This window comes from Perognathus longimembris, chromosome 3 (genome assembly GCF_023159225.1).
Source record: "Perognathus longimembris pacificus isolate PPM17 chromosome 3, ASM2315922v1, whole genome shotgun sequence".
In the NCBI taxonomy this organism is placed as follows: domain Eukaryota; kingdom Metazoa; phylum Chordata; class Mammalia; order Rodentia; family Heteromyidae; genus Perognathus; species Perognathus longimembris.
In genome coordinates, this window is record NC_063163.1 from 95733449 (window position 1) to 95748850 (window position 15402).

Sequence of the window (15402 nt, forward strand, 5' to 3'; positions counted from 1 at the left end):
TAAGTTTGTGCATGGGCAGCCCTGTGCACAGGAAGAGGTGGGAGAGGGTGCCAGCCACACAGCCCAGACCTGGTATGCATGGATGGCCAAGGAGCTGGACACAAGCCAAGGGACCTGGGGCCGGGGACACCCAGATATGCTGGGAAATGATGCTTCTAAAGGCGAGCACACACGTCATACACCAACTCCCTTTCTGTCCTGGTCTAGTGACTCCTTTCATGAAAGATCTCTGAAATGTTATCTGCATTTACACCCAAAGTCACTTGCCTTGATCTTTGAAACGTGACTCAAAGATCACATTGTACCTTCCCTGGGTCTGTAGGGCATTCAGTGGTCTGGGCCAAAAATAATAAAAGTGGCACCCAGCCAAGAAATGCCTCCTTGAAGTGTGAATGAGACTTGGATTTTTTGGGTTGTATCTTTCCTAACTGACCTGATAATTTCAACTTCCTACCTCAAGGGAGAGCGGGAGTTCCTGTGACATCAACCTACCTCATAGCTCCAGGCTGCTGCTTCAGGCCAACTCAGAACCAGTCAGGAGAGAGTAGGTGGCAAGTTTGTACAAAAGACTATCCAATTGAGCCCCCAGAAGGCCTTTTAAAGTTCAAATGGTCTTTTGTTTTCGTTTCAGGGCATCTTCTATGTTTTCTTTTTCTTTTCTGTTGGTGATGAGGCTTGAACTCAGGGTGCCTGGGTGCTGTCCCTGAGCATTTTTTTTCAAGGCTATCATTCTACCACTTTGAGCCACAGCACCACTTCCAGTTTTCTGGTGGTTAATTGAAGATAAGAATCTCATGGACTTTTCTGCGAGGGCCAGGGCTTCTTTGACCCATAATCCTCAGATCTCAGCCTTATTAGCTAGGATTATAGAAGTGAACCACCAGCACCTGACCTATGTTTTTGTTTTGGTAAAATATACATAATATAAAAACTAACCATATTAAGTTGGGCGCTGGTGGTTCATGTCTGTAGTCCTGGCTACTCAGCAGGCTGAGATTTGAGGATCGCTGTTCAAAGCCAGCTCAGGCAAGAAAAATCTGTAAGACTCTTACTACAACTAGCCACTGAAAAAAGCCAGAAGTGGATGTGGGGCTCAAGGAGTATCACCCTTGAACAAAAGAGCTCAGGGACAATACTCAGGCCCTGAGTTCAAGTCCAAGACTGGCAATTAATTAATTAATTAACCATTGTCTTAAAGTGTGATTTAGTGACAGTTAAATCCTATGGTGTGGTTGTATGGTTTTATTATCACTTTAGAAATTGTTCATATTAAACACTAATTCCTCCTTCCCTCTGACATCTAAGCCCTGGTGCCTGTTAGGTTTTTAAAGTAGGTAGCCAGTAAAGGAGAACGCCACGCGGTATTCAGGCAGGAAAGAAAGTTTATCACCGAACTGCTGGCCTGTGGCCGAGATGATCCATGGCCGGAGAGAAGGGAGAGAGAGAGAGCGACCCCCACCCAGCCCTGCCTTATTTAGGGCAGGGGCAAGGGGTGTGGCCAGGTGGATTAGGAAGTGACCTCAGGGAAAGGGGAGGTAACTGCCTCCAGGTCTGCAGGTTACCCAGGTAACTGGGTGGAGACTTAATGAGGTGGGGGCATCTGCATGTAGCCCTCAGGGAGAGGACCTAACAGTGCCTATCAATCTACATCTCTGATTTAGCTTTTCTAGTACCTCATATAGGTAGATCCCTCCTAATTGTCTTTCTATGACTACATTTCATTTAGCATCATGTTATAAAGGTTCGTCTATGTTGTATCATGTGTCAGAATTTCCTTTTGGCCAAGTGCTGTAATTCTAGCTACTCAGGAAGCTGAGATCTGAGGACTGAAATTCAAATCCAGATCAGGCAGAAAAAGCCCCAAGACTATTACCTGCAATTAACTAGCAGAAAGCTAGAGGTAGAGCTGTGGTCCAAGGGGTATAGTGCCAACTTGAGCAAAGAAACTAGGCAAAAGTACCAGGCCCAGATTTCAAGCCCTAGTACCAATGCGCGTGCGTGCACACACACACAATGTAAGAGGAATTCCTTTTTGAAAGCTGAAATAATATTCATATGTATATAACATTATATCCATAAATATTACATATACAAGTATTATCCATTCGTGATTCCATGAACACGTGTTATCCGTCACTTTTTTATTATTATTTTGGCAGAGCTGGGTTTGAACGTAGGGCCTTGCACTTCCTAGACAGGCACTCCACCACTGCAGCCGTAGCCACAGCCCCACTTCCACCTCAGGGCCATTGTGAATAATGCTGCTGGAAACACTTCTACAAAGATCAATTTGAGGCCTGACTCTGTTCTTTAGTTACCTGTCTAATTGAGTGGAATTGATAGCTTTTGCAGTCATTGTGTTTCACTTTTTTTTCTTGGCCAGTCCTGAGGCTTGAACTCAGGGTCTAAGCACTGTCCCTGGCTTCCTTTTGCACAAGGCTCCACCACTTGAGTTACAGCACCACTTCAGGGTTTTTCTGTATATGCAGTGCTGAGGACTCGAACCCAGGGCTTCATGTATACAAGGCAAGCACTCTACCACTAGGCCATATTCCTAGGCCTGGGTTTCACTTTTTGAGAAATTGCCAAGCTGTCTTCCAGATTGCCTCATTTTACATTCCCATCAGCAGTGTGACAACTTCCCCAACACTTTTTGTTGCTCATGGAGCTTGAACTCAGGGCCTGGGCACTCTCCCTGAGTTTTTTTGCTCAAGGTTAATGCTATGCCACTTTGAGCTACAGCTCCACCTCTGGTATTTGAGTGGTTAATTGGAGATAAGAGTCTCACAGGGACCTTTCTGCCCAAGCTGGCTTCAAACCGTGATCCTCAGATCTCAAACTCCTGAGTAGTTAGGATTATAGGCATGAGCTTTTATTTTTGTTTTTAAATAGTAGCCACCCTAACAGATGTAATGTGGTTCCCATTGTGGTTTTAATTTGTAGTTCTCTAATGACTAATGATACTGAACATCTTCCTGTTTGTTGGCTATTTGTATACTTAGATATTTCACTGTAATGTCTATCGTGTGTGTGTGTGTGTGTGTGTGTGTGATCGAGTTTGGACTTAGGGAAAGAACTTTTTTGTTCACTTGAGCCACAGCTTCACTTTCAGCTTTTTGCTGGTTAACTGGAGATAGAAGTCTCACTGACTTTCCCGTTGGCTTCGACCTATGATCCTTATATCTCAGCCTCTTGAGTCATTAGAATTAGAGGTATGAGCCACTGGCACCTGGCTTAGGTTTTTTTTGTTGTTGTTGTTATTGTTTTATTATTGTTTATAGTTATTATAAAGGTGATGTACAAAGGGGTTACAGTTACCTAAGTCAGGTAAGGTGTTTTGGTTTTTGTATGCCAATCTTGAGACTTGAACTCAGGGCCTGGGCGCTGTCCCTGAGATTTTTTTCCTCAAGGTTTGCACTCTACCACTTGAGCCACAGTTCCACTTCTGGTTTTTTGCATGTTAACTGGAGATAAGAGTCTCACAGACCTTTTGCCCAATGTAGCTTTGAACCATGATCCTCAGATCTCAGCCTCCTAAGGAGCTAGGGTTTTAGGCATAAGCCACCAGTACCTGGCTTGGTTATTTTTTCCAGCTGGGTTTTGCATGTGTGCCCAGGCTGGTATGGATCATGTTTCTCCTATTTACACTTTGTGCTTAGCTGAGATGACAAGTGTGAATCACCTCGCCAAACTTATTGGATGACATGTGGTCTCTCAAAACTTTCTTTCTGAGTTGGCACTGAAACCTGATTCTCCTGATAACTGCCTCTAGAGTAGCTAAGATTACAAGGAGTGAGCTGCCACACCTGGCCTGCAATTGATTTCTGTGTGGTGATATTTTTAATCCCTCAACTTCACTGCATTTTTAGCTTTAACAATGCTTTTGTGGAGCATCAAAAATAATTTTATTATTTATTATTTTTATTGTTATTATTAAGGTGATATACAAAAGGGTCACTGTTTCATCAGTCAGATCATGAGTACATTTCTTTTTAAATTTTTATTTAATGTTTATTGTTATTATAAAGGTGATGTACAAAGGTGTTACAGTTACATAAGTCAGGTAAAAAGTACATTTCATTTTGGGCAATATCATCCCTTCCCTCACTCTCCCAGTTTCTCCCCTACCCACAAGTTGTGTAGTTCATTTTCAATGTAATGTCCAGTGAGTACCACTGTCGCATTTGTTCACCTTTTGTCCCTCCATTTCCGTGCCCCGCAAATCATTAAAAAAATTTATAGGGGCTGGGAATGTGGCCTAGTGGTACAGTGCTTGCCTAGCATGCATGAAGCCCTGGGTTCAATTCCTCAGCACCACATAAATAGAAAAAGCCAGAAGTGGCGCTGTGGCTCAAGTGGTAGAGCAAGAGCCTTGAGCAAAGAAGCCAGGGACAGTGCTCAGGCCCTGAGTCCAAGCCCCAGGACTGGCAAGAAAAAAATTCTTTTTGCAGGTAAGATCATGTCATCTGCATTGTCCAAAAAGAAATATACTCCTACTTGACTTGTGCGACTGTAATCCCTCTGTACATCACCTTTATAATACCAATGAAAAGTTTGAGCAGAAAGATCATGCCCCTTGTAAACATCTATTATTTACTCCTTCCTTTCTCATTTGGAGCATTCTATTTCTTCTCCGTGCCCCATTGCTGGGACAGCACTCAGGCCCTGAGTTCAAGCGCCAGACTGACAAAAAGAAAAAAAGAAGAATGGTAAAGCAGCAAGTTTCTACATAGGCCACCACCTCTCCTTGGTAGAGTGTGGCCCCTGGGTGTGTTTGGACTGGGAAGCCAGCAGTGGTGGTCAGATAGAAGACAGGATGGAGGACTTTGGCTGTGAGGAGTTAAAGTTGACGGCCACCATGTGGCCCTCTAGAGCCAGAGTACAACAAGAAGCCGGAACCTGGAGTCCAGGAAAGGTGATACCAAGCTCTTCAAAGACAGTCAGCTTGGTTCTCTGCATGTACTTCTTGTACTTGGACTCACGCGAGCACCTCACCCCAGAGCCAGCTGGGGATGCCTGAGCACAGAACCAGGGATGATAGGGGCTCTCTGTTCAGCTAGGTACTTTACCACTCCATCATGAGGTTCCCTAAAAATGTGCATCTGGATCTTTCATAGAGAAGGATCTTTTCAGAAGTGCCATGGTCTCTTGTCTGCTCTGCTGGTGGGGTAAAATGACCCATGTTGCTAGCATGGCCATGTCTGAGACTCTTCCAACTTAGCCAGGCATCTGAGCACCTAAAGCTTGGTGCCCCTGGAGCTATTTATGCTTCAGTCTTTAGAAACTAGTGTTGTTTTTATTTATTGTTGGGGGTTTTGTTTTGTCAGTCATGGGGCTGAAACCCAGGGCCTGGGTTTGGCCCCTGAGCTCTTTTGTGTAAGGATAGTCCACTTTGAGCTATAGCACCACTTCTGGTTTGTTTGCTGGTCCTGGGGCTTGAACTCAGGGCCTGGGCACTGTCCCTGCACCTCTCTGTGCTCAAGGCTAGCACTCTACCACTTGAACCACAGCACCACTTCCAGCCTTTTATGTTTATGTGGTAATGAGGAATTGAACCCAGAACTTCATGCATGCTAGGCAAGCACTCTACCACTAAGCCACATTCCCAGCCCCCCACTTCTGGTTTTTGAGTGGCTAATTAGAGATAAGAGTCTCAAGGGAACTTCTCTGCCTGGGCTGGCTCCTAAGTAGTTAGGATTACATGTGTGAACCACCAGTGCCTGGCTGGCTTTTTGTTTTGATGCTGGTACTGAGGCTTGAATTCAGATCCTGGGAGCCATCCCTTAGCTTTCACATTCAAAGCTTGTTCTCTACCACTTGAGCCACAGCTCTGCTTTTGGCTTTTTGATGGTTAATTGGAGATAAAAGCCTCATGGACTTTTCTTCTGGAGCTGGCTTCAAACCTTGATCCTCAGATTGAGTAGCTAGGGTTATAGGCATAAGCCACTGGCATCCAGCTCCATTCTATTTTTTTATTTGAGTTTCGATTTATTTTTATTTTATTTTTTGCCAATCCTAGGGCTTGGACTCAGGGCCTGAGCACTGTCCCTGGCTTCTTTTTGCTCAAGGCTAGCACTCTGCCACTTGGGCCACAGCACCACTTCTGGCCGTTTTCTGTATATGTGGTGCTGAGGAATTGAACCCAGGGCTTGATGTATAAGAGGCAAGCACTCTTGCCACTAGGCCATATTCCCAGCCCTTGAGTTTAGATTTAGAGTAATGGCACATGCAGATTCTGAAACATTAGCCCTGGGTGGGTTGTGACCAAAGCACTGGAGAGAACAAGTTAAAGGGGGAAAGATCTACTTTGATTCATAATTTCAAGGGCTTCCATATTTGGTTGCTTGGTTCCTTGGCCTTGACCAGACATCATGGTAGCAGGAGGTGGCATGGAGGAACTGCTTCACCTCATGGCAGACAAGAAGTACAGAAAGGGAAACAGGAAGAAGCCAGGGACAGAATATATTCACAGGCCCATCTCCAGTGACCTACTTCCTCCGGCCAAGTCCCACCTCCTAAAGTTCCCACAATAGTGCTGACAAGATATAATCGAACCTATAACATAGCCCACCTTTCATGTTGAACATAGAAGAACGGAGAGGAACCATGAGAAAACCTTCCATACTTTTATGCTTCCATTCTAAGGCAGGAAGTGAACATGTCAGAGTATCATCTGACATGTTGATATTTTACATTATATACTTTCTTTTTTTGTAACACCAAGGGTTACATACATGCTGCACACTTGGTAAATAGGTTCTCTTCCACATCCCCAGCCCTTTGTGCTCTACTGTTTGTTTGTTTTGCTGGTATCAGAGTTTAAACGCAGAGTTCTACCACTTGAGCTATACCTCTAGCCTACAGTTTTGATGGTAATTATTTTGGAGATGGAGTCTAGCAAACTTTTCTACCTATGCTAGTTTCCAACTGTGATTCTGCAGACCTCAGCCTCATGAGCAGCTAGGATTAGAGATATGAGACACTGGGGTCTACTTGCTGTGGTTATTTACCAATCCTGGAACAAAATCCTGATTCCAATTCAGCTGTCCCTTAGCTTCCTTACTACCAGCTAGTGCTCTAACACTCAACCACACCTCTGCTTCCAGCTTTTCTAGTTAATTGTAGATAAGAGTCTCATGGACTTTTCAGCTCAAGCTGTCTTAGAACCTTGATCCTCTGATCTCAGCTTCCTGAAGCTAAGATTACAGAGATGAGCCATTGGTGCCCACTTGCTCTGGTTATTTTTGAGATAGGTGCTCCTCCCACGGTCCTCCTTTTTATGGTTCCCTCCATAGCTAGAATAACAGATGTACACCATCGTTTCTATCTACTTCTGTTGAGATGAGGTCTCATAAACTTTTTTTTTTTTTACCCAGGCTGGCCTAGAAAGGTCATCCTCTTGACCTCAGCTTCCCTCGTAGCTGAGATGATAGATATGCACCACCATACCCAGCTACTGGTTGAGATGGAGGTCTCATGAATTTTTTGTGTAGGCTGCCCTCCAATTGTGATCCTTCCAATCTTTGGTTCCTAAGTGGCTAGGGTAACAGGAGGGAGCCTCTGTGCCCCACAGCCCTGCTTTTTAAACAAAGGCATTAGTAACTATTTTTCTTTGATCTAGGAAAAGAATTCAGCAAGGGGTGGAATGATGTCCTGTTGTCCTATTTTATTCTTATCTATTGTTGCTAATCTCTTACTATGTCTAGTTTATAAATCAAACTTTTAAAGATATATGTAGCCATGTGCTGGTGTCTCACATCTGTAATCCTTCAGGAATCTGAGATCTGAGGATCATTGTTCAATGCCAGCCTGGGCAGTAAAAGTTTGTGAGACTCTTCAACTAACCATCAAAAAGCCAGGAATGAAGCTGTGGATCAAATGTTAGACTACCAGCCTTGATGGAAAAGCTAAAGAATAACACCCAGGCCCTAAGTTCAAGCCCCAATATCCTCCTTCTCTTTTCTCTCTTCTCTCTCTCTCTCTCTCTCTCTCTTTCTCTCTTTCCCTCCCTCCCTCCCTCTCCCCCCACTCACACACACAGTATGTATACATGGAAAAACAGTTTGTATATGCCTTGATACTATCCAAGATTTCAGCATCTACTGGGGGACTTGATGTCCCCAAGGATAAAGGGGAAGATTGTAGCACCACAGTTAAAAAAATTAATTTCTATCTATAAACCACTGGCACACATAGTTAGGAAAATCAGAACTACAGTGGATCTTACTCTACTTCTTCTAGAATGATTAAAATGTAAAAGATTGCTACCAACTATTGGTAGCAACTCAAATCCTCATATACTGTGAAAGGATGTTTCAGATATTTTGGAGAACTATTCTTGGCAATTTGCTATAAAATTAGATGTTCACACAGACCCATGACACTGTAAACCCTCTCTCTCCTTGATATTTATCTAAAGGAAATATGACCTCATGCACAAAAGCAATTTGTTCAAGAATACTCAGAGCAGCTTTCTTTGTAATATCTCCAGATCAGAAACCACCAGAATATCCATAAATAAGAGAATGGATGTACAAGCCTGGTGCTGGTGGCTCATGACTGTGGTCTTAGCTATTCAAGAGGCTGAGATCTGAGGATCACTATTCAAAGCCAGCCTGGACAGAAAACTCTGTGAGACTCTTATCTCCAATCAACCAAGAGCTGGAAGTAGAGATGTGGCTCAAGTGGTAGAGTACCAGCCTTGAGAAAAGAAACTAAGCATCAGCACCCAGGCTTTGAGTTCAAGACCCATTACCACCACTAAAACAAGAGAATGGATTCACAAACTGTAGTCACCCAATGGGATTCTATGTAGCACTCAAAGTACATGGCACATAGTCAACTACAAATGGAGTAGATAGTACAAACACTATGCAGACTGAAAAAGGCGAGGGTCAAATGAATGCATCTTGTTGGGTTCCATTTCCAGAAAGAAATCTCTGAGGTAAAAACAAGAACTAGGCTGGGAATATGGCCTAGCGGTAAAGTGGTTGGCTTGCATACATGAAGCCCTGGGTTCAATTCCTCAGCACCACGTATATAGAAAAAGCCAGAAATGGTGCTGTAGCTCAAGTAGTAGAGTGCTAGCCTTGAGCAAAAAGAAGCCAGGGACAGTGCTCAGGCCCTGAGTTCAAGCCCCAGGACTGGCAAGAAAAAAACAACAACAGAACCATGGCTATAAAGAATAGAATCATATCTATCCAACTGTCTGTACTTATCACTTGAACCACAGCTCTACTTCTGGCTTTTTGCTGGTTAATTGCTCTACCACTTGAGCCACAGCTCCATTTTTGACTTATGCTAGTTAATTGGGAATAAGAGTTACACAGTCTCACGTCTCAAAGCTTGCCTGGGCTGGCTTTGGACCTTTATTCACAAATCCTAGCCTATTGAGTAGCTAGGAGTATAGGCATATCCACCAGCACACAGTTGTATTTTACTATTTGAAATGAAGTCTGACAGTTTATGTCTTAGCTTGCTTGGAGAACATTTATTTGCATAACTGTTGAGGTGACTCTGCTTAATTCTACCATTTCACTATTTGTTTCTATTTGCCCTATCTTTTGCTGTCAGTCCTCCATTCCTTTCTGCCTTTTGTTGGGTTTATCAATATTAGTATTTGAGGGCTGGGAATGTGGCTGAACGGTAGAGTGCTTGCCTAGCATGCATGAAGCCCTGGGTTTGATTCCTCAGCACCACATAAACAAGAAAAGCTGGAAGTGGTGCTGAGGCTCAAGTGGTAGAGTGCTAGCCTTGAGCAAAAGGAAGCCAGGGGCAGTGCTTGGGCCCTGAGTTCAGCCTCAGGACTGGCAAAACAAAACAAAACAAAAAAAACAATATTAGTATTTGCATAGTAGTATTCAACTTCATTTCTCCTATTGGCTATTTACTTATTTTCTTACTTATTTGGGGTTGGCATGAAACTCAGGACCTTTGCATTCTGCCATGAAGCCACACTCATAGCCCTCTTGATGGTTTAGACACCTTTCTTTGTGTTTTATCCCGGGCCAAAGTTCTCAACCCTATCTCCTGAATGACCATTGCCACTGGATTCCAAGTTCAACTATACCAGTAGCCAATATAGGTGGGGGCACTTCCAAGGAGAGGCTCGGAGGTTTATCATTCCTTGGGTCTCAGTCATCTGTGAAATGGGCTGATTTACATCTTATCCAGGAAGGCTGTTGTAATGACATGCTGGGCAATGGTGGGCTCTCAGCAAAGCTAGCATCTCCCATTACGTTTTCATTAGCATATATTAGCTATGTGGGGGGGGGGGTTCACTGGAACATTTCCATACTATATATCCCAATCAAACTCCCCCTATCTAGCTCCCTCATCCCTTCTCTTCTATAAATTTTTTTAAAGAAAACATTTGCTACTTCATTTATTAGCAAGAGAGATGGAAACAAAATTTCAGGATGTTTTTCATTTTCCTCTCCACAGGCCAGATGTGTGCTGCGGGAGCAAGGGAGCAAGGCCAAGACAGAGGCGCATCTCCCTCGCTCCTCCGTGTTCCCACCATGGTCGCAGGCATCGGGTCCTCACAGGCATCTTGGGTGGGTGGGTGGGGTGGAGTGGGAGCTTGTTTGAGCTGGTGATGGCAGGCCTCATTCCCACCATGTTTGGGCATCCTGGGACCATGTCCCGTCCTGACATGCCTGGGCACCCCAGGAACTGACAGGCCCAACACCTTTTTGAGAGAATGAAGGCTCAGGATGGGAGACTCAGCCTTGCAGGGAATGGAAATCACATACTCCATTTAGACACCGCTTCCCCTCTCAGAGACTTTGAAAATCAAATACTCCCTGAGCTATGGAAACCCAAGCGCTGGCTGGTGGTTAGAACTTTATTATTACAATCACCAGGCCCAATTCCAGCCATCAGGGGCAGAACAATGAGGCCATTGAAGGCCTGAGGAAGGTCTTGCCTTCCATCCACTCTCCCCTACAGGCAGGGACGTGGCGCTGGGCCTCCGTGGAGAGGGTGGCAGGGCAGGCAAGCCTGCATCCTGCCTTTACCATCTCACCCCACGGGGATTTCTGGGAGGTCCGGGTGACGGTCTTCTCATTCATCAAGCAGGGGGGCCTGAAGAAAACACATCCGGGCCCTGCCTTGCTCCCCTGACATTCCATCCCATATCCTGACCCTAGTAGGTCAGGAGCTAATTACATCTGCTTAGGGAAATCTACAAGTATTAAAAATTCTAATGGTCAGGCGCCGGTGGCTCATGCCTGTAATCCTAGCTACTCAGGAGGCTGAGATCTGAGGATCATGGTTCAAAGCCACCCCAGGCATGAAATTCTTCCGTGAGACTCTTATCCCCAATTAACCACTTGAAAACTGAAAGTAGCACTGTAACTCAATTGGTAGAGTGCTAGCCCCACAACCAACAACAACAAAATTTCTAGGGGCTGGGAATATGGCCTAGTGGTAGAGTGCTTGCCTTGCATACATGAAGCTCTGGGTTCAATTCCTCAGCACCACGTATATAGAAAAATCCACAAGTGGTGCTGTGGCTCAAGTGGTAGCGTGCTAGCCTTGAGAAAAAGAAGCCAGGGACAGTGCTCAGGCCTTGAGTTCAAGCCCCAGGACTGGCAAAACAAAACAAACAAAAAAAACTATGAAGAAGCCAGGCACTGGCGGCTCACATCTGTAATCCTGGCTACTTAGGAGGCTGAGATCTGAGGATCACGGTCAAAGCCAGCCCAGGCAGGAAAGTCTGTAAGTCTGAGATTTTTTTTTGCCAGTCATGGGGGCTGCTCCTGAGCTTCCTTTGCTCAAGGCTAGTACTCAACCACTTCAGCCACACCATCGCTTCCTGGTTTTTCTGTTTACATGGCACTAAGAAATGGAGCCCAGGGCTTCATGCATGCTAGACAAGTACTCTACCACTAAGCCACATTCCCAGCCCCTCTATAAGTCCCTTAGCTCCACTAAAACACACACACACACACACACACACACACACACACACACACACACACAGAGAAATGGAGCTGTGACTCAAGTGGTAGGGCACCAGCCTTGAGCAAAAGAAGCTCAGGGACTGCCTTAGCTGTCCTGAGTTCAAGCCCCAGACTAGTTCCCTTCCCTCTCCAAAAAAAAAAAAAAAAGAAATGTAAGATGGTAGAGACACACAAGGTAGCATGAGCGGTCCTCCCTGCAGAGTGCTCCTGCCTGTGCCAGCATACTCACCCACCCACGTGCCCACACAGCACCCAGGGGGCAGGGGAATGGTTTCCAACTGGCTCCTGACTCCCACTTGCTATGAAATAAGGTAACACTGTATCTTGTTTATGGTCTCACTTTATTCCCAAGCATTTGGTGTTATTTGATCATCAGTTATAAGCCCCAAAGATCCAATTTTATTAGGAAAAAAATTTTAATTTTATAGACCCACAAGGCCTCATTACTGTTGCATGAAACCCTAGAGTCCTGGACCTTGCCGAGCTTGAGCTGGGTCTGCCTCGCCCATCACCTCTGCTGTTGCTGATGGCTTTGTTTCCTCCTTGGGAAGGGGCTGCAGCCAGCCCAGCCAGGCTGCCCCAGGTCTGGTGTTTCTGGAGCTTACGTGAGTAAATCAGGACTGAATTTTCATCCCTGGAAGTGGGGGTGAGATCCAAACACAAAAGGCACTTTTTTTTTTTTTTTTGCTGCCCACTGGGAAGGCCACATGAGCCCCTCAGATGGTGTTGGGAAGGCTGCTGGGACCCTGGCTTGGGTTTCAGGATTAGGGTAACTCGAGTACCATAAAGCACATCAGGGCTGGGATTAGGCAGACTCAATTCTAAAATGCTTTTCTGGGCCCCAGAGGGATACAAGGGCTCCTCGCTGCTCTCGCAGCCACAGGTGCTTGGCTGGGGACCAGAATGGCCAAGGCTCCCAGAGCCCTCAAGTGGCAGGACCAGAAACCCTAGAATTCTTGGGGAGCTGGGGGGCCTGGGGACAGCAAAGCAGGGCAGCAGAAACAAAGCCCTGGTGGGTCAAGGCTGTCAGGGTGAAACCCCAGGAAAGTTTGGAGGGTGTCTAGGCCTGGAGGCCATGAACACAGGGAGCAAACGGTTATATCTGAGCCAGGTGTGGTAGGGCAGTCCTGTAATCTTGGCTATTCGAGAGGGTGAGATCAGGAGTATTGAGATTCGAGGCTAGCCTGCCAGTTTGGTCAAAAAGTTTTCCTGGTGGCTGGGGATATAGCCTAGTGGCAAGAGTGCCTGCCTCGGATACACGAGGCCCTAGGTTCGATTCCCCAGCACCACATATACAGAAAACGGCCAGAAGCAGCGCTGTGGCTCAAGTGGCAGAGTGCTAGCCTTGAGCGGGAAGAAGCCAGGGACAGTGCTCAGGCCCTGAGTCCAAGGCCCAGAACTGGCCAAAAAAAAAAAAGTTTTCCTGGCAAACTGTTGCAAAAACTTTGTTTTTCCAAAGAAACAAATGCCTAGGTGAGGCCGCACAGGCATGTCATCCCAGCTGGGTCAGAAAGCACAAGGATCTTGCGCTTTCTTGGTCCAGGCTGACCTGGGAGAAAAAGTGAGACTCTATTGCAAAAATAACATCGCAAAAAGACCTGAGGCTATCTCTCAAATGGTAGAGCACCTGCCTAACCATGCTCTGAGTTCAAACCCAGTACCATCCAAGAAGAAGAAAGAGGAAGAGGAAAGAGGGGAAAGAGAAGCAGCAGTATCAACAGTAGCATCTGTAAAATGGGCCTGAAGTCCCATTCTCCCTTCCAGAGTTGCTCCCCATCCAGATGTGAGCAGTAGAAAGCTCAGACGTTCAGAAGTCAGCCATACCACTGGGTCATAGGAGGCATGGGTGTGGCGCAGGCTTGACACAGGTGACCTTGTGGTGCATGGACAAGTACAGGTGCCCAAGTCCTCAGTCCCTGGGCAGTGTGGGCAGGTGCAGTTACAGCTACTCTTCTTCCCTGAGGACTTGTGTTATCAGTGGGAATTCACATTCACTCCTCATCCTTGGTAAGTGGCCAACCTTCACCCAGTCATGATGGATTCTGGAAACAGAAGCAATGAGCCCAGCCACAAGTGTTGTTCACTGTCACTGTGATATGCCTTCCAGTTACCTGTGTTTCCATCATTGGGCAGTTCTTTGTTGAAGAATCTTCTGGCCAGCTATTTCTCAAGCTGAGCATTCTGGATAATGGCTGGACCCTGGTGGGTCAAGGCTGTCAGGGTGAAACCCCAGGAAAGTTTGGGCTGAAGGGAGCACTGGGAAGCTGGGCCCCCATGGCTCGACACCATGGAAGCTAGGATGCCGGCTGGGCTGTGGGCAGGACAGAGCTGCTGGTGGCAAAGGGCTGGGAGAGCCCTGCTTGATCTGGAAGGAATCCAGCAGAGTGTTGGGGAGCCCCTCCTCGATCTAGCCATGCAGGGGAGGGGGGCATCCAAGGCCTGTACCTGGCAGACTCTCCTGCTGCCTTCTGACAGAGTGGACAGGGCACCTGTGTGCATCTCCACTTATTTATTTATGTCCTTGGGGCTGAGAATGTGGCCTAGTGGTAAAGTACTCGCCTTGTATATGTGAAGCCCTGGGTTTGATTCCTCAGCACCACATATATAGAAAAAAAAAGCCAGAAGTGGAGCTGTGGCTCAAGTGGTAGAGTGCTAGCCTTGAGGAAAAAACCCAGGGATAGTGCTCAGGCCCTGAGTTCAAGCCCAAAGACTGGCAAAAAAAATCATTATTTATGTCCTTGTCTGGCTCAGGAAAGATCTTGGCAGCTCTCAGACTGTACATGTCCACTCAGAGCCCACAGCTAAGAAGGTGGCAGAGAAAGGGAGAAACAAAGATCTGGCATCAGCATCCAGTGGAAGTCCATCGGCAAGAGTTGGGGAAGGAGCAGCATGGAGCCAATTCATAGGTAGTTGAGCCCTAGGTCCTCCGAGAGAGGACGTTTGGCTCACACCTATAAGTCTAGCTACTTGGGAGGCAGAGATTAGGAGGATCATAGTTGGAGGCCAGCTTGAGGCAGGAGCAGGGAAGCAAGCAAAATCCCATCTCAATCCATAAGCCAGGCCACCTCCCCATGCAGGCAGGATATGAATGTAGGGGGTAGGTCTCTAGGTGAATGAGCAGTGAGGACCCTGGCATCATGGGGTTGAGAGTTGGCAAGGCTCAGGCCAAAAAGTGGCTCTTCCTAATCAAGCCTCAAGGCCAGCCCCTGCTCTCACAGTCCTTAGAGGTGGGATGCCCAGTCTGGGGAAGGAGACGGATAGCGTTCCATCTCTGACCCCCATCCTAGTCCATACCCCAATTTGGTTTGGGCTGAGGTCTCCATACCTGGGAGGTCCATAGCCTGTGAGTTCGGGGCCAAGAGGAAGAATGTGCCTCTGGAGGCTAGAGCTGGATGGAGAATTGGTTCACCAATGCTTCACAATAGAACTGGCTCTG